The 26,202-nt window shown below is 41.8% G+C and overlaps 1 protein-coding gene and 1 long non-coding RNA gene across 16 annotated transcripts in view; one reads left to right on the forward strand and one right to left on the reverse strand.

Annotated features, from left to right (window-relative positions):
- Positions 1–11,667, reverse strand: part of LOC144125346 (uncharacterized) — a 32,563-nt gene extending 20,896 nt beyond the window's left edge. Inside the window, exons 1-5 of one of the 4 annotated variants that reach the window (XR_013313371.1) lie at positions 11,528–11,667; positions 8,357–8,459; positions 6,593–6,711; positions 3,266–3,430; positions 2,638–2,748 (exon numbers count right to left, since the gene is read on the reverse strand). This is a non-coding gene — a long non-coding RNA (uncharacterized LOC144125346). The remainder of the gene's footprint in view (positions 1–2,637; positions 2,749–3,265; positions 3,431–6,592; positions 6,712–8,356; positions 8,460–11,527) is intronic. The other 3 variants (XR_013313372.1, XR_013313373.1, XR_013313374.1) reach the window with 3 other exon arrangements.
- The window catches only part of Tlk (Tousled-like kinase), a 127,115-nt gene continuing 111,761 nt past the window's right edge, over positions 10,849–26,202 (forward strand). For 2 of the 12 annotated variants that reach the window (XM_077658635.1, XM_077658642.1), the window contains exons 1-2: positions 11,165–11,482; positions 22,884–22,963. The gene's annotated coding sequence lies outside the window, so the exon portion shown is untranslated. Of the gene's footprint in view, positions 11,483–11,629; positions 12,456–22,883; positions 22,964–26,202 lie in introns of those variants that run through there. The other 10 variants (XM_077658646.1, XM_077658649.1, XM_077658650.1 and 7 more) reach the window with 9 other exon arrangements.

Below are 26,202 nucleotides of genomic sequence, written 5' to 3' on the forward strand. Positions count from 1 at the left end.
AAGGCCCTACTGCGTATTCATGACAGCATCTCTGCACTGGGAGTTGGGTTAGCAAGGAGATGAAGCATGTGGGCTAAAATATGGGTCCTAAAATTTGTTCTGCATTCTCACATCCATTGCATTGTGCCCTTCACAAAAGCTGTACCAAGGGTTTTTGTCCAACCATTTTTGGTCATGCTGTTAAAGACTGCACAATTCGAAGAGAATTTTTTTACGATGACGTGACTTGGCGACTTACTAATAAAACAACGGCAATCGGCATCCTTCAGTCTGCTTACATTGTCAATCAGCTTGGCTTGTTTAATTGTGTTCAAAGGGATTAAACATGCTTCACATACATTCTTCAACACTGCCCTCTTCAAGCTCCCATTTCCCAAATAGGAAATTTGGAATAAGTTGAAACCAGCTGTGAATGTTTCAACAGTGTGTCACTTGGAGAGACTGCATGCACGCACAACCATATTGGCATGCGTGCATGCACGTACACATGCACAAAGTTTCTGTTTACAAGGTATGTTTGGTGTAAGAATAGAACTTTTTGACATGAGAAGGTAGAACATATGAGTGACTTAGTGTTGCTTGCATGTCCGTAATGCACTTGGTCATCAACAAAGCCATCAATCTCCTACATCTGCAGTACACCTGCATGTACTTTTCAGGTGAATGCAAGAGCTGGCCACACTTAAAGTAAAACAGGGTTGGCTGCTAGCAGCAGTTCCTGTTGCAGAGACTACTTTGGCTGCTCTAATCCAAAAGGTGGTGCGATCACTGTTTCCTGATGCTTCACCCGCAAAGAGTGCCGTCAGTGGCGGTAAGTCCCAGAAGCCATGAGCAGCATTTAACTGCTGTGCTGGCTCTCTAATAATTGCAACACATAAACCCAGTCAGGCCAAGAAACTCTAATTCGCTAAGCACACTTGTGCTAGTGGTATCCTCGTAGCATGAGATGCCATTGTGAAACAGTGGTGATGCTTTCGGTGGCTGTTCATTTCCCCAAGATCACGCAGCAAGCTATTAAGCCTCCTATGGCCAGATGCAGATCTGAAGCTGAGCAGGGTAGTAAATTAGACTACGGTGGCTGTGAGTGGGCTTTCTTTGTGGCAAAAAAAGAGTGACAGATTCACATAATGTGCATTTACTATCATGATAGGCCTACATTGTCTTATATATAGGGCTGAACTTTTGGTGTTTGTTTTAGAACACAACTTTTGATTTCTTTTGGTGAATATTATTTTCTACATACAAACTTTCATTTGGGGGGTCAAAAGTGAGAGTTGATGTTGGTCTTTTTTTTTTTGAACAAGCACCTTATGCAGCAAATAATATATCCATAGATCATTACATTAATAGCATATTTGCAGAAGGAGGTTGTAGAGACGTAACAAAAACTAAAATGTCCAAGGTAAATGATAAATTCAGTCCTAAAAACTTGGTTGTCATAATCTGGCAGCTCTGTACTTTAAATGAGAGGAGAATGCTGAGACAGCAGTGGAACTGCTGCTTAGTTGCAGCAGAAGCCAGAACTTGACACTTTCATGCTGTTTTTGCATGGTTTTATGTTGACGGTTGCTTGGCACAGCTCCAAAAGTTGTCAATATTCTTACATGAAGTGTAAAAACCTACTTAACCAAGTAACGGCCCTAAAACAGTGATAAAGCTGAGTAGACAATGCTACGTTAGCCATTAGCACTTAGCTGTAGGTGAAGCCTCCCAGTCAGCAACAGCATGACCTAGTTCGCGGATCAGTGCCTTATATTGTTACGGTACACAGGCGCCAATCGAAAGAGGAAGTTGGTCTGTCGCTGGACAGTAGACGACGACAAGGACGCTGCAGCTAGCGCTAGTGCTGGCTTCTGGTGTTTCTTTTGTGTACGGCCCATCGTTCCTGCTGCTGAACTAACCCCATAACAATATCTCACAACTGCGGTGCTGCATTCCGAAGATATTGTCTTACCGCATTCCTGGCTTCAGTTACCTGGTTCCAGTTTTCATCATTGACGTACTGTAACGTGCATGCCAGAAATACTGACCTTTTTTGATTAAAACCAATTTTCAAAAAAAGAATTTGATGCACTTTGTTTTAAACTGAAAACTCCAGCCCCTACTTAGGTGCCCGAGAGGTATAGTGGATAGTGGAAGTCTGAAAATCAGTTTGCTGGTAGAGTAAACAATTCAACACAACGGAGAAAATTATGAGGTGATTTATCATTATTACCACAGAATTTTTTTGCCCCTCTCTATGATCTTGCTGATTAGGCTATCTTAGCGTCTTTGGTGACATGAGCGTAATGTTTATGCTACAATGTGTGGAGGAAGATGTAGTTATTTGCAAAAGTTAACACCCTATTTAACTGCATCATAGAAGTAATCCTGTGAAGGCTAGCGTCATGTTTGGAAGTTCTTATGCCTTGACTATTGTGTTGTATCTTATTACACTGCCACTATAATTAAACAGCTGGTGATAAATTTGACCTGAGTTTGTGCACCGCAGTGAGCCATGTAGATGTGCGTTCCTTCACAGCTAGCGCCACAAGGTAACTTGTAATGCTGCAGTATCATTCTAAGGTTAGTAGGATTTTATTTTGTGCGCACTAAGATCATGCTGATCTCTTTTACATTTCATGAAAAGAAACTTACCATGCGTTTCTATGCACCTTGCTTTTTTGTCTCGGCAGCCAAAATGCACCAAACACATCCCTAGTCCATGGTTGAACAATTTCGAGCCTTTTGTGATGAATTAGCTCAGTCCTGGTAAAATATTGATAAAGACAAGCATCAGTATTCTGAGTAACACAGTGCAGTTTTTTACCATTGATGCCAAAAGATTGTAGGATACCAGACTTGAAAAAGGTGAGAATTACTGCACACTGTTTACAAACGTCATGCAATTGACACGTATAATACATGAGCCACACATGCATCACTACGAGGCTTCATACTCGGGGTGCATGAATGCTTTTGGGTGGAATTTTCGTGGATGCAGCATCCTGCAGACCTTTGATTGTGATCGTACATTTCGTATACGAAGTTGAACTTCATGCAGTTAAAGTTAAAAGTCAGTGCTGTGTCTCTCTTTTCTCTCCATCTTTCAACTGTATATATAGTTTGCAGTGTGGCTGCACAACCTTTTGTCGTTGAGATGCTGCACACCATGCATGTCGTAAAAGCTGTTTTTTATGGTCTGCTTGTACTCAGCTACATAAAAGTTAAGGGTGGGAGAGGCAAGTGGATGATGAGTGAGAAAGAAAGCAAGTTGTGATTGTACCTTGAAGTGTGTCTGCATGAGGCAGTCCCATATTCATTTCATAGGTTCTTCACAGCACGAACCATTACTTTACACATTATTTGTAAGCGCCTGCCATTTTGTTGCATATGTGAATCAGCATGGCTGGATTTGTCAACATTATCATCATCCTATATTTTTCCTGACCTGCAATCATCAAGGAAGGCAAAAATTAAAATAGAAGCAGTGACATCACTGCACGTAAATCCACCCTGTGATCAGAAGGTGTAGTCCCTGCTTGTACATGAGGCAGCTTCCTCCTCTTCTGTGCCTCGTAATGGCAGCAACGGCTCGTGCACAGACCGGCCAGCACGCCGCCCTTTAGGAACAATGACACCATTGCTATTTGCACCATAAAATAGGCTTAAGAATGACTCTTGACTTTCATTATGCTTTTCGCAATGCATCTGGGATACACCAGGCTTCTCTTTTTTTTTTTTTTTCGTTACTCCATGTCTGGTATACAAGCATGTAGAATTTCACAGATTGGGGATCAGAAAGTGTTAAAGGTGGGAAGGTATTCTGTGTGTATCGGATTCTGCACATATAAACTTGCAATAGAGAAGCTTATATGGCAACTGCAAATTTCATAGTGGCCTAGCTATCTTGATTTCTACTTAACAAAACAGTATAAAAAGCAGTCACAAAGAACCATGGGGGCTGATGTTTCATTTCAATAAGTGGATTAAGTACGGAAGACAGGACTCTTAGGGAACATGTTCTATCAATATTCTATATGTAATTGATCACTTGCAACACCAAGCACCATAACCATAATTAGTTTGCTGACAGTACAAGTTATGGAATAAAAAATTTCTGCACGGATCTGTAACATTTGTGCGATTTTGGTTCCACTGTGTCCTAGATATCGGTGAGAGCACAATGCAAATTAAATTGATCAACCGCAAACACACTGCTGTATATCAGAAATGGTTATAAGCTGACACATTTGTGCACATTTGCAAAGCTGAAGTGGTGCTAATTCATTTAGGGTACCCCTCTATATCACTTCCAAATGTTTAGTTCTGTTTCTTTATTAATGTTATTTTTAATGTTTTCGTTGTCTGTCTTGCTTGTTTTTATAATGTGCAGATGGCTTGCAGAGAAATGGTAAGCTGAGAAAAGATCACCATGATGAGGACGATGACATGAGTGATGGCAGCAGCGTGAATTATGATTGCATGTAAGAAAATGGAAGTGTGGGAGCAGGTGGAATTATCAGGTAAGCCAACAATGTCCTTTAAATAAGTGTCACTGATCAGATGAAAGGTGCTATATTTTCTCAAGTTCTGCGGCTTTAAACAAATGCTCACTGGACAAATTCTCACAGTGTAAGCATTCTTGCACCACATATCTTCATAACGAGACATGACATCGCTGCTCACTAAGCATTGCATGGGTTGTCATGTCATGACTGAACTGTCGCACGAATGCGAGATCTTTGGTTGTGAAAATGTTTTGCATTCAGCTATTTGCATTTTCTTGAATGATAAATGCTGTAGCATAATTTGAAGTATTCATGTTGCAGTTAAGCGTAATACCTTCAAGGCAATAAACATACTTTATTTACTTTCATTCGTTAAAATAATGCATTGAAAGTTTCGTATTATGCATACCCTAGAGCAAACAGCTTATCATGAGGTATAGAGGAATGCTTACTTAGATAAAGTGACCTGACATCCCGATTTATGCGGGACAGTCCCGCTTTTCCAGCCATGGTCCCAGTGTCCCACCGAGGTACTTGTGGGACGGTGTTTTGTCCCACTTTGGCTTTAACGAAGCTTTGGTTGATAAATAGCTCTCAGGATCGCCTCCTTTTAAACATGGCCGGTGCGAGCAACGCGAGCAAGTTTATTTTTACCGTTTTCTGCTTCACAAATCGTATGTTTTCGGAACGGCCTAGAAAGATACCTTGTCTCCATCACTAGCGGCTTTATCTGCTCTATCCATCACAGTACGGCAGCATCACCTGACCGTGGCCTCCCCAAACTCGCGTCTGCTTGCATGGCTGGCTGAATACTGGATAGGCCGGACAAGGCTTGCTTCCGTGCTGGCTCGGAGGCTCGCGTTGTCCGCGAGCTGTGCCGCGTTCGCCGATGCTCGTTGCGATATGCTTGCGGCCTATAGGGAGCTGGGCATGCTACTATACACTGTGGCCACAGGGAAGTGCGCGCACCCGTGAGCGAACCTTGGTGAGCCTTTGTGCATTCCTCGAACAGACGGGCTTGACGTCCCGTTTATTCTCTGCCAGGTAGTTGCACGCAGTGACCGAACGCTCCGCGAGTTCTACCTTGGACGATTAACAACTGGACGCCCCACTCCAGTTGTAGTCAACATAGCGCTGTGCGCGTGGGTTTTTATTGCTCCATCATGAACTAACCATGTGCACAACCCGTACACATTTCCTTTGGTGTAAATAGTTTGTGTACATTACCTCTCCCCCAATCCCCTCTTCCTGTCCTCTCACCTCCTTCATTTCATTTCTCCATTCTGTCTGCTATCCTTTACTTCCGCTGCCCCAGCTCAGGTGCTTCAGTATCGATGGCAGATGCCGGGGCTAGCAAAAATGTTGTCCTTCCTTATTACTATTATTTTAATAAAAACCACTACTACTACTTTGGCGTTTGAGGCGGAGACGCTACCACTCCGCCACGACGGCTCAATGTTTAACCGTGAATAAAGGCACATGTAGTGAATGCGCGCCTTTCATATATTAACTCTTCCGAACTAGATATCGCCGCGCTTACGCTATGTATATCCTGGCTGTCGATAGACAAGTGTCCGTCTCTCGTCAAGTCCTTTTTCGAAGACCCATGTGGAGAGCTCTGGCTCTATTTCCTGCATTGTCAAGCTGCTATGTTTGAAGCTATATACTGTACTCCAAATTTTAGGAGACACAAAGGCAGCTGTGGAAGTCTACAGCGCCTTAAGCCAGCTGCAGACCAAAGTGCAAGAAAGATTTGAGCAATCATATTTCTGCCGCCAAGTGTGCGCTCAAGGGCAACAGAGCTCGAAGAACAGCTAGGGACAAGTTCGAAGAGAAGAGGTTGTGAGTACTGCATTGTCAAGCTGCTATGTTTGAAGCTATATACTGTACTCCAAATTTTAGGAGACACAAAGGCAGCTGTGGAAGTCTACAGCGCCTTAAGCCAGCTGCAGACCAAAGTGCAAGAAAGATTTGAGCAATCATATTTCTGCCGCCAAGTGTGCGCTCAAGGGCAACAGAGCTCGAAGAACAGCTAGGGACAAGTTCGAAGAGAAGAGGTTGTGAGTACTGTGGTGAAGTTTTATGCGACTTGCGCGTCATACCTCGACCGATGGTGCCAGCAGTTTGATGAAATCAGATGCCTTCTATGGGTCTCGCTTGGGTCATCCCCATGCTGGGATGACGTGCAGAAAACTCATAACTTCTGAGTTCAATCATGTCACTGTTGATGAGAATGCCATGTTTGATGAAATCAATAATGTTTCACATTACGTGACCGCTGAAAAAATTAAGGAATGGAAGGCGCAGAAAATATCTGTTGGGGAACGCTGGGTGGAGATTCTCGGGCACTTCGAGAAGAATGATGTGCCTAGCGAGAACTTGATAACATTATGAGGATCCATAGTGCACACAATTGAGGGGACACAACACTTCTAAGTTGATAACATTGCTGAAATATTGCATGTGCCTGATGCAGGTACAAATTCACCGGTAGAGAGGGTGTTTTCTCTCATGAACAAGATATGGACCGCAGAGAAGGCACAGCTTAAAGTGGCGACACTAAAAGCCATGCTTGTGCTGAAGGTAAATGTACGCATGACGTGCGAGCAATACTTTGCACATCTTTGCAAAAAGGAACATTTACTAAACAAAATACATTCTAGCCAGAAGTACTAAAGAAGGAAAAACGTTTCGCACGGGTTGATTTAGAAAAACTTAAAATGTCTTTTGAGTGTTTGAAATAAAAATGTATGATTGAATGGTCACTTTGTGCTTACCCCCACCCCCCACCCCCCACGGTCCCACATTAGGTTCCATAGAATATGGTCACATTATACTTAAAGCTTGCCTAAAATTCTAGTTTACAAGTTCTCTCACTGACATTAATAAAAACAAGAGTGCACCTCACACAGTACTTTGTATGCTGAGAATATTTGATTAGACCTTAATGCGATTTTCTTCCATGCATTTTGTATGTGTACACAGTCTATGAAAAAGAATTGTCATTTTTTAAATTTTTTTCTCGTGGTTTCCCTGCTTTTTTGAGTACAAGAGTTAGTTTTACCCTATCTTGATCAAAAAATTTATGACCTCCAAGGAAAAGTATTAACAAGCTGAGAGCCATGCAAATTTGTGTGACGGCAAGTAATTATATATTGCGTTTTGTGTTCCTTCTTGTTAAAACTGTCTGTCCAGATGGGGATTGTGCATTGAATACAGTTATCTTGGCCTATAGATTTGCCCTAGTATGCCCAGATGTTTATTCCTTGCTGCTTTCTATCTTGTTCCCTCTGTCACATGCACATAATGTGCAGCATTAGGCAAAGAATGTCAAATCTCGACATGAATATCTGTCAAACTTTCCTGAAGGCACGTACGCCAGCAAACGATTTACTGGCAAGCTACCCACCAATGCAGCTAGATACTGCCATATTGCAAGCGTGCCTCCTCTTTACTACTCTTGCTAGATTTTGCTACTTTGAGTGAAACCAAAGCACGACATTTGATAGCGTTATTATTTATCATGAATTTTAACATTAGAACAGAGTGGTAGTATAAGAATTTTATGGAGGGCGCACATACTAAATGGACTCGTAAAATATGCAAGCAGTATTTTTTCTTAAGGGGATGGGGCAGTTTCTTGATGGCACATGTACAAAAAGAACACTGCAAGGAGGGACCCTAAGGCCTCCCCTCGACTCCGTGCCCGGAGTTAAATTTATCATCTACTTTTCAGAGGAGGAAATGATGGTAGAAAGTTTACCTTCAATTTTTAGCCTTTGGTGTTCAGATGACACAAAACCTGTGGCATTTTTACACTTCTGTTCATTAGGATTGTGTCTCTGTTTGTTACACTCAGTACTTACATTGGGTGGCCGTTTTCTTAACATCTTCTAATAATTGGATTTTTCCTTCTTTAGTCCAAGAACGTGGCGGTGAATGACGCTGGTGAGGAAGCCATAGATAACCCTGCATGGAGTCAGAATGAGGAGGACAAGATGAAATTCAGACTGCTGCTCTTTATTTTAATTCATGATATTTTTTATTTTCACTTTCGATGTCAGTTTTATAGATGTGAGACGTTATCTGGACATCAGAAACAATCTTACCATTAATGTTAATGTAATCAGCATTGGTGCACCCCGCACAAAAGGAATGATTTGAAGGGACAAAAACAAAATTGGAAGCGATTGAAATCTGGGTGCAATACTTGTTGCATGTTGTTTCAAGAGCACTCACTATAAAGCTTGCTAAGCATAAGAGTGTCATTGAAAGGTTTTTGTTCCATGAGGCACAATAAAAGCGAACTGTGTCGTGTTTGTATGGTTGTACAGTGTACATATGCCGCAAGTCCCTGTTTTCTTGGGAAACAAAGTTTGAAGAAGAAAATAAAGAAAGCTTTTTATATGAAACTGCTTCTCACGTTTCTATTCAGTAACCAATTCAAACTGCTTCAGCTAATGCAATTCAAACAGCGCTTTGCCCTTTGAATACTTGCATGTTATATTATGACAAAGATGTAACAGTTGACCACAAAATACTGGTCTGCACAAAAAGTTAAAAAAGGAGCCGGCTCTGCGGTCTTTCATGTTCTCTTCAGTGCTGGCTACCAAGGAGAGCGTAATGTATTGTGCTTTAACTTCCGTTGTTGCTCCGTGTCTGGGGAATGATGGTATGTTGTAGCCCTCGTTAAATGTCTGCAGAACTGCAAAATTATTTAAGATTTTCTCAGGTCATTTTAAACAACTGACTATTTTATGCCCAAGGAGAACGAACTGATGGCATTTGTAAAAGAGAACGCGTTAGCATGCCGTACAAGTGACCTGAATCAATCTTCCGATATGAGATTTCAACAGTAATGTAATGTTTAGAATGAGAAACAATGCATGCTTTTTGCCAGAATTATTTTGCAAGTGCATATGAGTTGAGCAGAATGAGAGCACTATATATAAAAGAATACAAAGGTTGCTTTTTATCAAAAAAGTTATGAGCATTAACTGTGCATGCATGTGGGGTTTTTTTTTCAATTGCTTTTGCGTTCGTAAAGCTTTCCGACATTCCTAGCTGAATTACCTACTCAGCAATGCTAGCTGAACTGCCTAGTTCTTGCTGTTCAGAAGACACTGGACAGGAAAAAACGAGCCTTAAAGAATACAATGCATTCACTCAGTGGTCTATACTTTGCGTATATTGTTTGATTTTCTATTTTACTCTAGATTAAATTTAGATAATATATGCTCCGTATCATAGTTTATTGGAACAGAATACTTTATACAGATATATCTGGCCTTCATGCAGACTGCAGTGATTTTGATTTGGTGCTGGTCGTACACTGACAAAGAGGGAATTCGTGCATTCACTGTGCTGAAATAGTATTTCTGAGGCGCAGTCTGTGGAACCTTTATTAGTAAAATGCAGCTAACTCCTCGTTTTTGCTGTGTCTACCAGTGTTATTGCTGCAATTAAGAATACTTCAGCTACACCAGGTCTTTTAGTAAACATTCTAGTGTGCTTGTACTGACAAGCAACGTCCCCGAAATCATATCCAGAAGCTTTGAGTGGCATGTTTCCACAAATATATGTTAAGCTTAAAATTATTAGTTACCATGTGAATCCTAGCTACTTCACAATTGCAGATTTTCTTGTGCAGTAAATAGTAAGGTCTTTTCAATGACAGCAGTAGGTGATTATAATGCTTGTGCCATTGCCTTAATGTTCATGCGCAGTGCTGAAACATAAACTGCCAATCTTAAATTCTTCAGATCTATGGCTTATTTGAATAGGATTGATGCTTTGTGTTCAGTAAAGCTGAGAACTTCTGTAAGTGTTCATGTTCACAGATATCAATACTTTGAATGCACTGTTCTATAAAGATAGGTGCATTAATCTAGGGGTTGTGTGACTGTTCTTGAGTGCTACATCTGTCCAGGTTATTGGTTGGCAGCGATGCAAGTTTTTTTTCATTTGCATTTAAAACTTGATTGAACATCAGCACATTTTATGAATGCAGAGGTACACAGTGATGGCCCATAGACTTTAAAGGTAATTAAGGTCCCTGCACCCACAAATAATCACCTGAAGAATTAAAATAACAAGCATATACGTATTCTTGTGGTCACAGCCATCTTCCTGTGTGCACACACATCTTGCATGCTGCAGTTCCAGAAGTTGCCTTGCGCATCTAGATGACACAAACAATTGATATGTTTTTTTTTTCATTATGGTCATTAGCAAAGTATACTAAAGGTTTCGTTGACAGGCGCGACCTGACCTCAAAGGGTAACACAGAATCCAGTTTGCTTGCGCTTCTTTTTTTTTTTTTATTGCAAACGTAGCAGGAACGTTGGAGTGAACGTCATTTAAACAACGTGAATTGCGTTTGCCGTAGGAACCGCGCGCTCAGGGTCGCTTCTCATGCAGTAATACAGCCACTCGTAATCCACTTGAAAAAACGCAACTTTGTCAGCGCACGTGCACAACAGCCTGGGCAACTGGCGTTTTATTACGCGGAAGAAATCCGAGCGTGTATTCGATTCAATATATAGTTAAACGACACCGTGCGTTTGCTTACGGGTCATGGAGGGACTTACAAACGCTTCATAATATTACGAACCGCCCTTTATTACTTTGGACTTTCTAGGCGCTTCCAATAAACTCATTAATGGTTTGTGACAGACGACGCGTGACGTCACCAAGTGTATACAAAGTTGAGTTCCCGAGCGTAGGCTTAATAGTTACGAATGCTTCGGCTTTATCCATGTGAGAGACTCCCTGCTGTTTTTGCGACTGGATCACAGTTTCTAAGTGTTGCGCTGAGAATGTTTTCATTGAGAATGTGCTGCCTGACAGGTGCCGGCGCAGCAATGCAGTGTTTTCTTGGCTAATGTGAGTGATCTGCCTATCGCCATCTTGAGCCCTTCAAGCTTACCGTCGAACAAAATTGCCTTGTTTTTGAGGCACCACGAAAGCACAATTGCCGGTCGTACCTGCAGGTAAGCATCTCGTCACGCACCTCACGGCTGGTGGTCTTGGCTTACCTTTCATTTTGCTGCTGACTCTTGGAAAAACTAAATTGTCGATACAGTGAGGGGCAGTAGTGAGCACACTTTTAAACACCTAAAGCAGCCGTGTTCTGCTTTGTAACATCGCCATTAGGCCTAGGGAACAGCGATTTTACGCTGTTGGGAGCGTTTATTAGCCGTGCAGACCGGTCACGAAAGTACTCATTGGACCCCGCACCAAGATCGAGCCCAGTAAAGTGGTCAGCGCGGGCGCAGGGCGCGTACTGCTACCAGTCGCATTAGCAGAGAGGGAGGGGGTCTGCCGCACTGTGTGCCGGAATCTCGAGTCACCGTGACGGGTACTCGCGACATTTTTTTCGAACTTGACTGCTGGAACGAGTGAGCGCTGACGACACTTGACGCCCGCTCAGACAATCAACGATCTCGGAAGTGAACTCCGGAGCGCAAGGCAGTGTGTCCGAAAGCGTGTAACGTAGCGGCCTGTCGCTTGTGTGTGCGTGTATGCGGTGGCGTCGGACATTTCCCGTCTACGTTTTAACTCTTGTTACGCCGATTGTGCGAGGCGGAGCGAGAACAGGGCCAGAAGAGGCCACGAGTAGCTTCTCACTGAGCTCGTTGTGGTGCGGGACACTCCCGATCGTTCGGCTGCAAAAGAGAACAAAATTACAGTTCGCGAAGGTTGAGTGCACCGAGAGAAGATTCCTTTCAGGGACGAGTCACCGTTGTCGGTATTTTCGGCATTTCTTATTTGTATATCGGGTTCTTCAGAGGCAGGCACGAAACCGCCCTACTCAAAGTGCGACGTGTGCGTAGCAGGCGTAACCTATGCCCGCAAGACGTATTGTAAATAAGCTTCTTGATCGCCGCCGCGAATCAATCCCGAGGTCGCGGCTATAGTTGAAGGACTGGAAAAGGAAATCAAATGGATTCGGGCCTTCCGCAGGTTCGTTTCATTTCAGTATAGAACGGCTGCAGCCATGTAGCGCTGTTGCTCTGCCTGGGACGTTGTGTTATTTCACTGAAACGTTCTTCTGTTGCGGTCGCTTGCAATCGGATTGCATGCGGGCAGATTTTTCCAGCGAGTTGCGTCGTGCTAGGGCGCTCAAAATGATGTGCGAATTTAGCGCAGAATCGGGGCTCGGGCTGATGCGCACGGGGTTTTCTCTTGAAACTCAGCCCTCAGAGCGATTTCTTTGCGCCGATCCATGCGGTCGCTTTTTAAAATAACTTCTTTGCCCAGGTGTTTGCACCTTTGCGATCGTAGGCAGATAACCAGCTGTTTCGATTGACCTTCCGTCGAGTGTCCTACCTATTGTGCACTCACAGCCACCCACTTGCACACCTGTGGTTATACGAAAAATTGGTTTTCCCTGCCTTCCGCTGCGGTGATTGTCGCCTGATCGTTTGCGCACACTGACCGTGCTTCTTGGCGAGAGAAATCGGGGCTGGCTGACCTCGGTGACGGTCAGCAGCATTTTTACCCGTCGCTGAGTTGGCGTTTCTTTCTTGAGCTGCCTGTGTCTGCTTCCACTCATTTTTAAGCAGGTTACATTTTGACTGCTGGGCATGGTGGCAACAAGCCGCACACATCTTGTTAGAGTATACGTTAGTGCCGCGCAGCCTTATTTTAAATCTGACAGTAAAACAAGTACCCTTTGCAATACTGAAGTTAGCATCCTAACTATTCTTTAAGCCACGCAACAGTAGCATGCAGTAATGCAAATTTGCGGCACAATGCACAAGGTTTCCACTGCTCAACAATGTTCCTCTTTGCTACTGCACTTGGCTGGAGTTCCGAGTATGGTGCTTAGTTATTGTCAAACTGCATCGTGTGGTAAATGATTTGCATGCTGCTATACCTTGAATAACTGTGCGGATGCAACTCTTACATAGTGAAACTACTGTTAAGTCTCTCCTATTGAGACTTTCTTATACCCATGCAGTGGATGCATGTGACATTGCCACTCTGGTCATTACATTTTTTTTTTTGTGGTCTCTCTGAAGTTTTCTGACTGCTGCAACTAAGAGAAAATAGTAATTATTTATCTTTCCCACGTTAGGCATCAATATATCGAATTGCTTAGCTCGTGGTTCATTTGCAGTCCTGCAAAGCAAGGTGTCAGATATGTGAGGTTACTTTTGTAAAATAGAGAGGTGCACTTAACACCCCTGCATTCATTCTGCAGTTTCCCAACAGGGCATACCTCTAAGATGGGGTGCCAGATTTTTTTAGTGCAGAAAACAAAAGCCCTGCTTTCATTTGGCAGTGGTTTGAATCTTTGTTTTGCTAGCACGAGAAACATTTTTTTTTTTATGGCATTCATGTTTCATGTTGTCACATAGAAATTCTGACCATTAGGTGATGTAGTTTGCATATGGGTTACTTTCTCCCCATTTTCTGCATGCATACTTTTGCTGTGGTATCTGTGGATATTAGTTTATTTGAAGAAATTCCTGTGCATATGTGGCATACCTGGCATATGTGCGCATATGTGTGCATATGTGCATACCTGGCCATGTAACTTAATAGGAAACCTCGATTTGCTTTCAGATATTTCTAAAATATTTCTAGTTGCAAAAAATTTTGTTCCTAGGTTCATGCAGTGGCAACCGTACTTTCTGTCCCAGGATAGGCTCTCTATTTAATGGTGCATTTGGTTGCAAATAGGTTAATGCCAAATAAGTGCTTCCTAATTGTTCGAAGTATTTCTGCGTCATACTGTTGGGCTCTTCCTCTTAAGATTTGTATGCAGAGGGATTCTGTGGAGTATGTGCAACACATTTCACGTGGTATGTGACTTTATAGCAGTGTTCAGTGAAAGGGTGTCCTCTAGATCTCTTTATGACTTTGAATCAACATTCTTGAAGCAGTGTGCTGTAGCTTACATTCACCGCACTCACCTGTGAAATTGGACTTAAATGTTTTTTGGGCTCTGTTCCGCGGCACAAATGCTTAGTACTTTGTCTTAAGTGCAGTGTGGAAGACAAAAGCAGGGCATTGGCCAGGCTAGCTTTATTGCTCTGTCACATATGTTACTATGCACCTTTAATAAATTCCTGCAATGAACTCATCAGTTCTTCTGTGACAGCACAATTGTGAAACAGCAGTTCACATGGAGCTGAATTCTTCAAAGAAAGGCTGATTGCTAATCAAGTCTGCCCTTATGACTGGTGCTTGGCTGAAACAGGTGGAAGAAGGGGCAGTCTGCTGCAGATGTGGCTTCAGCCGAGCTGTCGATTATCTCTTGGGAACAAGGTGCAGCTATTGTCTATCTGCTTAGAACAACAAAGTGTTCTGTATGTGATAGTATGGTATATGGAAGGGGAGGTTTCTTTGCAAAGACGATATAAGGAAAAATTTGTTTTCTCTAGAGTGCAACACTCTGTGAAGCATACCAAGTTCAAGCTTATGATAAGCACGTTAACCTTGAAGTGCACATAAAAAAAATTTCATATTCAATACGAAAATTCCTATTTTCAGGTTTATTATATTACTTTGGGTTACATGTGAGAAATTAGTATGGCTGGCTGCCTTTTTCCATGGGAGCATCTTTCGTTACATTTTCTTGGTTTCTCATATTTTCTTGTTTCATTCATGTGGCTAGTAGATGAGCTATTAGATTTATATATCAAATTATGTAATTAATACTTTTTGTGCATACTTGTGGACTAACCTTCAACACCATTGCTCATTTGGCTGAAATATGTACCTTACATTTTTATATTATACCTTATATACATACCACCTTACATTATATTATGCAAAATATATATTATATTATTATATTTGCTCAGTAGATAAACTGCAAAGCATGATCAATGAGTTAGACAAGGAGAGCAGAGTGGTGGGTCTAAATATTAACCTGCAGAAAACCAAAAAAATGTTCAGCAGTCTCGCAAGGATACAACAGTTCACAGTTGGTAGCGAGGTGCTGGAAATTGTAAGGGAATACGTCTACTTAGGGCAGGTAGTGACCGCTGATCTGGATCATGAGAAGGAAATAACTAGAAGAATAAGAATGGCGTGGAGCACACATGGCAGGTTCTTTCAGATTTTAAATCACAGTTTATCAATATCCCTCAAGAGGAAAATATACAACAGCTGTATCTCACCGGTACTCACCTATGGGGCAGAAATGTGTAGACTAACGAAAAAGGTTCAGCTTAAGTTCTGGACAACGCAGTGGCTATGGAAAGAAAATGATAGGTGTAACATTAAGAGACCAAAAATGGGCAAAGTTGGTGGGGGAACAAACACGGGTTAATGACATTCTAGTTGAAATCAAGAAGGAGAAATGGGCTTGGACAGGGCATGTAAAGCGAAGGCAAGATAACCGCTGGACCTTAAGGGTAACGGAGTGGATTCCAGGAGAAGGCAAGCGTAGCAGAGAGCGGCAGAAAGTTAGGTGGGCGGATGAGATTAAGAAGTCTGCGTGGATACGGTGGCCACACTTTGCAAAGGACAGGGTTGATTAGAGAGACATGAGAGAGGCCTTTGCCCTGCAGTGGGCGTAGTCAGGCTGATGATGATGATGATTATATTACGCACCTTAAATTTGAATACTGAGAGCAGTATTGTGTGTTCTTTTAGGTGCACTGATGTTTTGTTAGGAAATCAGTCGTGCGAAGTTAAGTAAAAATTTCCTTTTTACAGAACAGTAATTGCACTGTGGACCTCTGTATTTTATGTTTCTCGCCGTCAGGTGTTGCACTTGTTTTAATTTGAATTAAGTCACAATTTATTAAGAATCATCATATTTTTATTGTTTCAGTGCTCCTTAGATGCAATCGCAACTCTTTAGTTAGCTCCCATATATTTGTTACGTTTGTAATGTTATGCAGATAGTTTCCTGGACAAGGTACTCTACCAAATGTAAAACCTTTTTAAAAAGTGTCTAGCCGAGGAGGGTTCATCATGTCATCATTTCTTACACCCTTAAAGGCCCTGGGATAAAGGGGGAGAGTAAGAGACAAAATAAAATGAAAATAGATGAAATGGATTTACTGTCGAGCCATGTAGCAGGCCGTTTCCAGCACCACTGTAGAGCTCTGAAATTTCAGGCATGCTACAAGAGTTCCTCTACCTGTCCAGTGGGCTTGACAATTTTTACAGACTGTATACGTTAGTTTGCACATGTACAGTTGCGGCCAGGATAATACGAAGCACATTTAGACATTTTGCTTTTAATCACTGAGTAAAAAAGATAGGAAAGTTCCCCATTTATGTATGAGCGTGCGAGTGGCTTTTGCCATCATATGTGTTAACTGTTAAGTGCTACATAATTTTTACTAGGAAGGAATGAGATGAGGTTGATTGCTTTGGAGGGTTTCATATTGTTATATGGCTGTGACTGTACATGCATGCATATGACATGTGTGTGTGCATGTGTGATGCGTGCATGGTCCTTCAATATAAAAGGGAACAATGTTTGAGCATTCAGTTAATGACTGCTCCGTAACTATGTATGACAAGCGCTATTTTCTGCTGTTTCTTCAATAGTTTTCCTCGAAAATCGTTTTCAACTTCAGCAGAGAAATAGCCAGAAAATATTTTTGTGCAGACTGGTTGTTCCCTTTCGTATTGGACGTCCCTGTATATGTCTGTATTAGTAAAAGTACAAACTTTTTGAAATGAACTTATCTTTATTGTGAGAAGTTCTTGTTTAGGTCAGAAACTGACATGCTGTGTGTGCATGCACATGTACACGCACATGTGTGTTTGTTTGTTTGCATGTGTGTGTGTACGTGCGTGCGTGTGTGTGTGTGTGTGTGTGTGTGTGTGTGTGTGTGTGTGTGTGTGAGAGAGAGAGAGAGAGAGAGAGAGAGAGAGAGAGAGAGAGAGAGAGAGAGAGAGAGAGAGAGAGAGAGAGAGAGAGAGAGAGAGAGAGAGAGAGAGAGACCTGTTGTGAGCTTTGTGAGTGTGGACAGCATACATCTGTTAAGGAGGTCATTTAAGCTCTTTGTATTTGTTTCAGATAGTGGTTATGTTGTGTAACATACATTAGCTAATATTTTGTGTGCTGTTTAGCTTGGATGTTAGTGGAGAATTCGATGCATTTTAAAACCCTGGAGAATTCTATGCATTTTAAAACCCTGATGATAAGCATGGTTGGAAAGCAGTATTCAGCGAAGTTTTTAGGTCACCAAAGACTGTGTTTGTTTGGTGGAAATGTAGGTATGTGCATAGCATGAACAGAAGGTTTGATGCTTGCCTTAATTAAGATGTTTGAGTGCTGCATGAAGATCCAAGATGAGTGTCTTGAGCTGGTAGTCTGAGCAGGACCAGACGGCAAAAAAAGAAAAGAATGCAAACTGTGCATGTCATGGTGTATGTTTGATGTGAACTCTGCCATGATGATTAGCAGTCTTTTTATGAAAAGAAAAAGTTGGATAAGGAAAAAAGCTATAAGTGCACATGAAAAGGAGGACGCCCAGGTTTTTTGGCATCCCTCGAAGTGAAAAAGTGACACCGATGGCTGTGTTGCACCTCTAACAAAAGTGCTCACTCTTAAGCCTATTGAAATAATATAATTAGGTGGGTCACTCTTGAGAACGCTCTTGATAACGTCGTTGAAGGGACGCTGAGGACAACCCCATTGAATGATTGTTCTCAGCAAAAATTCTCTATGCATTTATTGATGATAAAATTTAATTAAACAATTTTCCTGCTGCTGGGTGCAGTTTTGTAAAACCTACGCCATGAAGGACTGTTTCCTCCATTTTGAAGTGAATACTGGTGTAGTGTAGCCTTTCGGAATGGACCAATAATTTTTTGTCAATGCACGCAGTTTACTCGCGAAATCTGCTGGTGACAACACCTGTGTTTTAATTTTTGGTATTTTCTAGCTTTAAGAGCTCTGTTTTCGATGAGAGTGGTCTCTTCGTTGTTGAAATGCCGCAGTGTATCGATGCAGGCCAACTTTATTTTGCCCTCAGTGCTCCTTTAAAATTTTAAGTTTGTGTGTGGGAGGTTGGCGTTGTTTACCCTGGACAGTCCCCCTAAGCATCTCTTGCTATTACAGGAAGAAGTTTTTCATTAATGAGAGAGCCATAGAAGGAAAGATGACAGCCAAGTCAGCATTGAGGATAATATCTGCATTGGTCTGAACAAACTTGTCAAAGAGATGCTGTAGCTCATAATAACAAAAAGGACCAGGCTTGCTGTGTGCATCTGATGTGCCGTAGATCAGGACAAAATGAGAAGCACCCACTGCAAGGGGCCTGTGACCTGTTGTGAGAATGGAGTGCCTGTTATAATCAACATAAAAACATAAAGAACTGCACCTCTAAATTTCTGGCCCTTTATGCTGTTTAATCACTCTTGGTCTCCCAGTTTATCCTACCTTTGTACAGCATTCAGTGCAGAAGCACTTAAATTTTCCAGGCAACTTTGTGATTGCACTGGATAGTTGTGGAGGGTGGAGCCCTCAAAGGATGCTTTTCTCTTTGTTTTGAGGAAAGAAAGAGTTTACTGAACTGTGAGTGGACATTTACATCGCAGTTGACATCCGGACGCTGTTTAACAAAGCTAACTATACTATAGATAGATGGCTTGATGGGGAATAAGGCCTTGTGATGAGTGGCTGGTTGAATGATTGGGACTTGATTTCAGGAAGTCTGGTCTGTCTCACTTTAGGGTTTAGGATGGCATGGCGTGAAAAATGTACGATTTTGCTTTGTTACAGCTATCTCTGTTTAACCCTTTGACAAGCTTTGTGCACAATCGTGTATAAAGCAGACAGGTTTCTCTGAGAGTGTGCTCCACCTAGAAGTGATTTCTTTGTTTCAGGCAAAATAAGCGTCGGTTGTACTTTATAGGGTTTAACGTCCCAAAGCAACTCAGGCTATGAGGGATGCCATAGTGGAGGGCTCCAGATAATTTTGACCACCTGGGGTTCTTTGACAATGTGATGATGGTCGCAAATATGAGGATTTCTTATGCTATATAGCAAATGCAGTAAATAATATTTTGCGAAACAGTATATTTTGCCACCAGTAATAACATCAATTTCTTTTTTGCGGTTTCAAGCGTAACCTGCATCATCAAAGCTTAAGTTGATTGCACAATCCCTCAACTGTTTACCAGACAAGTCCTGGCAGTTTGATGTTTCTGTTTCCGTCAATTATGATACTTTGTGTGAACTTTTGTATATCCCCGTAAAAAATTAACGGCTGCTATTTTGCGCTGGAAAGCTAAGAGACCTTTCTAGAGGTCTGAATATACTATTTATGCAGATTTATACTTGTTTTCGACAGAAGCAATGCTTAACTTTCAATACATTTTGTTTGTTTTGTTTACACCATGTTGTATGCCACCCAAACTGGCTTTGTGTGAGCTTGCCTTGGGGAGTAATCTTAATTTGCTTTAGTGAGGTGAGCGTTGTGGAAAGTTTCCTTAGCATATTTAAATGCTCAGTGCCTGTGTATCTTGTTTGCATAACATTCTCCATGATTTTTTGGGGAGTCCAGTTTTCTGCATCAAAAAAGTTTATTCTGTATTATATGTGTGTGCAGTGCTTAGAACCGTCAAAAATATATTATGGAAAAGTGTGACAAGCAAGCAGTGATTAAATTATTATTATTATTATTCCTGTTGGCATATATCTCAGATTTGATATGCCTTTCTTTTTGTTCTGTCATTTAGTGTGTCAAAATTCAAGCATAGAAGGTTAGGACATTCAAGCACATTTTTTGAATGAAGTATTGTCTCTGTCCTGGTGCGTTCAATTGGTTTTAGACCTTTCAGTCTTTCAGGGAACTCAAACTGCACAAAATGGACCAAATGTCCAATGTTTCTAATTCGCAACATACCAATTTCTCAAATTTTAGCAGTGTTAACAAATATTTGGATCAGCTAGCATAATGTGGAGGAAAATTATTATTTTTTTAATTCCTTGACAATTCGAGCTTTTAAAGGTTAACTACTAGTACACCATTTCAAGCGTTATTATATGTTCAGTTGTGGATTTCAGCTGAAGGATTGCAGTAAGATGTGTAAAACATAAGAAAGCAAGAAATCATGGAAAACTGTAGTAGGACTTAAGTTGACTGTCTGCTTCAAGAAAAGAAATCAATCAGATGCCTTTTTTATTCTTTTGCAATGCTTATAAATATTGCTTCGTCAAAATTATGTGCTTATGTTCTGAAAAATAAATTTTGATTAGTTATTTTGAATGGCTTAGTTCTAATTGAGGTAAGAGAGCTTTACCTTGCTTTATTAGTTCAAGCCATTCGCAATGTATGCTGCTGTCTTTCTAATTCATAAAAGTAGCTGGTTGGATTGAACGAAGAGTAAGCAGACACTACCGCCGCCCATGTGATCTGCTGAGTTGTGAAGAGAGAAATACATGCGGAATGACTATCAGTCACTGTTTTCCTGTAACGCATTCACTTAGGTGCCATCTGTAGCATGACAGGACAGTTCAGTTTATGAGACCTGCACAGGTAAATGCATAAGGGTGCGTGATAGTTGATGGCTCTGCTTTCAGTCTTTCAACCGGATGGCAGTGGGTTGTCACTTCTCGTTGCATGACAGACCCGACACTGTGGCAGTACTGTGAAGTTTTTTTCCTGCTGATCTTTGGCGTGTTTAATAAACGAGAAAAATGAGAAAGGCTAGCACGTATTGATTGGCATTGTAGCCTCAGTGCATTGCCACTTTACCAGAGTCGTGTTTAATTCATGAGCTGCATTTTTGATCTCACTGGCCTTGCTTTTGCATCTTCTCTTTATCCGACATTTTTTACTTTTTTTTTTTTGCAAGTGAAAAATGCCACATTCAGGGGGGCTCATGCATGCGAAGTATAAATAATTGGCCTGTGGTCATGGCACAGTAGTTAGTTTTCTGTGTGCTTGCAATCTCTACAAAAATTACCAGGGGCACTTAAGGATCTTATATGTGAGCAGTGTGAAAGCATTGCACTTGTATTCCAATTATATTTCAATTCCGTTCCACTCTGTTCCTATTCTATTCCACATTTATTCCAAATTTTGTTCTATTACTTTGTAGTCTGTGCAGTTGTAAGTACTAGTCCTGACTATTACTGTTAGACATTTCGTATTTTCCCACCCTTGATGATGTGAAAGCAATTCGAAACCAATCGCGATTTGCGAATTTTGTAGCGTCGCCACTTTTTGGGTGGCTTTTGTGTCGAACCGTATAATGCTTTTGCATTAAAAAGAATGCAAGTCCAGCTTTCTCGGGCAAAAATTCTTAAAATTGGACAATTGTTAGACACTGTTATGGAAATATTGAAGGTAATGGTTCATTATTCTGATATGTAGCAAAATCTTTTAAAGTGTTTCCAACGATTGCATCATACAGTTGAGACTGCCATAGAAAACCAATGGGGGAACGCTTTTGACGATAGCAAAAACGTGAATAGAAAAAAAAATACAAGACTGCTTTTGGGTGATCTGCAGATATATTGATTGTTATAGTGAAATTTTGCATTATATGAAAAAATTTTGTTCATAAACGGTTTCCCGCTCAAAAATGCTTTTGTCCAGAATTGCTGGGTATGTTTAAAAAACATGCCAAGATCCCTTGTCATGGCTATAGAGATCTAAAACCGTGGACTTTTGTCATTTCCTGGCAGTACTTGTTATATTTGCGTATACAGTGGGAGGCCGTCAATAGTAAACAAACTTGCAGTGAACGAACTTAGGGGACTTCAAGGAAGTGTTTGTCAGTGAAAGTTCGCTGATTTGAAATGAGGGTGCAGCCACTTGTTTACATGAGCTAAGTAAATGTCATGCATTCAAATGGTTCCCAAGTGCATTGATTGAGCAATACTGAAACCACCATGCATTGCATACATTGTGTGCTTGGCACTTTTGATAGTGTGCAGTAATTTTTTTCTGATCTTTTGTGTTCACCATTGCTCTTACGCATCCTTTAAGTTTGCAAATACCTGCTGGGTAGTAAAGGCTTTTGACTTCTGTAGACGCATTAATTCCCCTCTTGCTGAAGTTAATCTCTTAGAAACATGCTCCGTGACTTTCTGCTCAAGCCGAGATCCGGTAAGCATGCTAGCCAATATGTTTGGCTGTACCGCTCAAGCTACTAGCCAACTGTGTAGCCATACAAAACTAATGCAGAAATGGCATCCTGCAGTTTTAAAAGTTAAGCTGTGCAGGCTCATAATTATGCTGTCTGAAGTTCCACAGGCAAAGTTGCTGCCAAAGTGATGATTAATTCTGAGTTGCTATGTTTGTAAAAATATTCACTGACCTTGAATTTGCAGTATGCTGAAATTCATTCACCTGAAACATGTTACAGTGCACATGACCGATTAACTGAAAAGTTTGTTCAAGTGGTGTATGCTTAAGTGGTATTTCACTGTATGTTATTTCTCATCTTCCCTGTCAGGGTGCGGCAACCATGCTGCCTCATTGGAAGAGAGTCCCATCCAGGCAAACGTGACACGGCACAGCCATCTCTTCAAAAAGGTAGGAGGAGCAGTTTCATTACCCTTTTTTTCTTTGCAGGTGGCATCATCGTGATGTATAGCTTGAAAATGAAAAAAAAAAAATCTAGTGTGTGAGAATCTTTTTCAGTCAGCATTAAGGAATATTTTCCTGAGCTGCCAGGGGCAGAAGCATCTACCACAAAAGAATGCAGTTTATGAGCATTTATGTTAGGCTAGCTGGCGAGATTCCATCTGTAGAGCTGTCTTCAACTTCTTTGTGCATTTGGAACTGTGTCCCAGTTATGGTGCCTTATTTGCAATCTGCTTTAAGTGGTGCAGCCAGCAGCTTAGTTTCCTTGAGTATTTCTTTGTTGGTTCTTCCCAATTGATTCAGTGGTTATTGCATCTCACTTGTTGAAATTCCTTTTCCTCTGCCTTTGAATGTAATCTTAAAATCTGAGCACATGAGCTTTGAGCCTATAGATATCACATGATATGAATAAAGGTAGGAATTACTGGCTTTTTTTTTATCAAATGCAGGAATTAACAGAGTGCACAGACAATCCTTGGGAAGACGGCTTTTTACACCATTAGCTCATTCCTCAGTTTCACGCCATTGGCGGTGGCAGCATTCACAGTGCCACCTGCCTCAGTTGGCAGCATGGGTGGGCGAGGGATTTGCTGCTTGTGCCTCTGCCTCAGCTGTGGCTGGCAGTTGGTTTGAAACCCACCACTGGACAAGAATGGGTTCAGGAGGCCCCCAGCCCAGCACACAACCTTTTTTTTCGCTTTCTGCAGTGATACTTCGGAGTATCACTGCAGTCCTGGGCAAGTCTGGATTCACCTCCTGCTGTCTGACTTTGCGAGAAGCCCATTGTGCCTCTGGCAGTGTGGGCCGGCAATGTTATTTTAGCGTGCCATCACTCGTCATCACCACATTCACGTGTTTTGCCGTTGTCATTCCGGCCCTTCTGGTAGATGGCAACCTGCCAAGGATGCAAAACAATGGCTATACAGTGCTAGCTCACCCTAATTCACGTTTGGCAAATCAACTGTCATTTTTTTATTAGCCTATTCTATTCTATGACTTTGCGGAAGACGAGCCGCCGCGGTGGCTGAGTGGTATGGTGCTCGGCTGCTGGCCCGAAAGACGCGGGTTCGATCCCGGCCTCGGCGGTTGAATGTCGATGGAGGCGAAATTCTAGAGGCCCGTGTACTGTGCGATGTCAGTGCACGTTAAAGAACCCCAGGTGGTTGAAATTTTCGGAGCCCTCCACTACAGCGTCTCTCACAGCCTGAGTTGCTTTGGGACGTTGAACCCCCCATGCATAGACCATAGACCAGACTTAGCGGAAGAAAAAAGAGTCTGAAAAATTCTTTGCTGACACACCATGGTTAATGCTCGAACATTCACATTTAGCCCTCTTAACCATTCTGTGATTTTTTCAATGCTCGTAGTGTTTCTGAGGATAACAAACTTTTGAATTTTTTCTCAGCTTCTGTTGAGGTGGAGTAACATGTAAAGTATATCATATAACAGCTTAGATATCACTGTAAGGCATATTTGGCTCATTTAGAAAAAAAAAACTCCCCTTGTGTCAGTCAGTGCCAGGCACGATACTTCAAAAAAAAGTATCTTCAATACTAATACCCAATACTCTCAACAATTGTATTTCTGACATCGACACAAGATACAGAACTGAAATTTATTTCTGATACAGATACTTAATATTGTACGCTGCTTCGATATGTCACTTAAATCGCCAATATAAATAAAGCTGGTACTCTGACTAGATAAGTCAAGGAATATTTATGAGGCTTCTGGAATATTTAGAGTAGGCAATATATTGCACCGTTCTTGAAAGAGCTTAAACAAATCTGGCCTCATGCAGTTTATTTAAGCAGGGTCGATGAAATGTAACTAGTATTTAGCATATATAAAAGCTTGTCGCCTGATGTGCTCAATGCAAATTCAACGAAAAAGGTCACCTTTATTTTTCTTCAAATTTTCGCATACTCTCAGTTGTTCTACCGGAACCTTGAGGAACATATTTCATCATTTTGTTCTCAAGTTGGACTTGCAGTGTTTGTGAAGGGATATACATTGAGCTGCTTTGAAAAATTGTTGTTTTGTAAAAGATTGTGCAAAATTCTGAGTCTTGTGTTTTAAGACCTTAGATCACTGATTTTATTACTGATTCAAAGGACATGAAAAAAAAATGCGTTCGTCTTACACGTGGGCAACGCATGCGCAGAGCTTGCACCGTCCCCGCGAGGTCTTATTTCCCGTGCATCCATGAGGTAGTGCTTGGATGTTTCTCGGGATGAAAAGCAGATGTTGACTGCTGATGAAAAAAAAAAATGGTTGTGGTTTAGCTCTGGAGTGACGTGATAGCTACAGCTGGCCGAGTGGAACTCACTCAGTCGAATTGCAAAGTCAGTCTTTCGTTGCTCCGTTTTGCTGGGCGTTCCTTCTTCATCTTCGTCCGTGGACGTGGATTCACTCTCTCCCCCCACCTTCTCCATTCCCCACACTCGGTATCGCCGGCGCGCTGCGCCGCCGGCAGCTGCTTCGCACCACATGACCAACCACGCACCATGTGACCACGTGGCGGTGACGTCACGCTGAAGGCTCGAAATGCTAGCGTAATGTAGCTATCGCTACAAAATGCTTACCTAAATGAATGCCAGCAGTGCACAAATTTGTTGCACGTGTCAAGCCCAGAAGCTGCTAGTTCTTTTGTGACAAATTGCTTCTGTAAGCGTTGCCATATTGCTTGCTGAACTTTCGTGTGCACATGGCATTAGCGCAGTCGAAGTGATAGTGGAATTGCTTCGCAGCTGTCCAGATAGAAGGTGTCTCGATGTGTATGCGATGTAAAGGTCCGTAGTCCAATACAATGGGTACAAGTCTAGAGCAAAGCAGCCAATTCCCCTCCAAGGATCGAGGCCCTCCATCCCTACGATGTGGACAGATTCTCAAGTCGGCATGGTTAATCCCCGTCCACCTGCCAGCTCTATGCTGTGTCACTTCAGCCAATGCAGGGGGATTAACCATGATGCCATGGCAATCAGTCTACACCATCGGGCGGAGGGCCTCTTTAGAGGGGCATCTGCCACCTATATTTGTTATTAAGTTTCATCTTGCTGTCCAGAAGTTAGCATTTGAGGCACACATATATGCTGGTGAAAAATGCAGTGTAAATGTTCTGCATTGCAGAGGTGTTGTGTTCACATCGAATGGGTTCGTATCAAGTGTCACACCTACTCGTAGGCTGC

The sequence above is a fragment of the Amblyomma americanum genome, chromosome 3 (assembly GCF_052857255.1).
Source record: "Amblyomma americanum isolate KBUSLIRL-KWMA chromosome 3, ASM5285725v1, whole genome shotgun sequence".
Taxonomy (NCBI): Eukaryota; Metazoa; Arthropoda; class Arachnida; order Ixodida; family Ixodidae; genus Amblyomma; species Amblyomma americanum.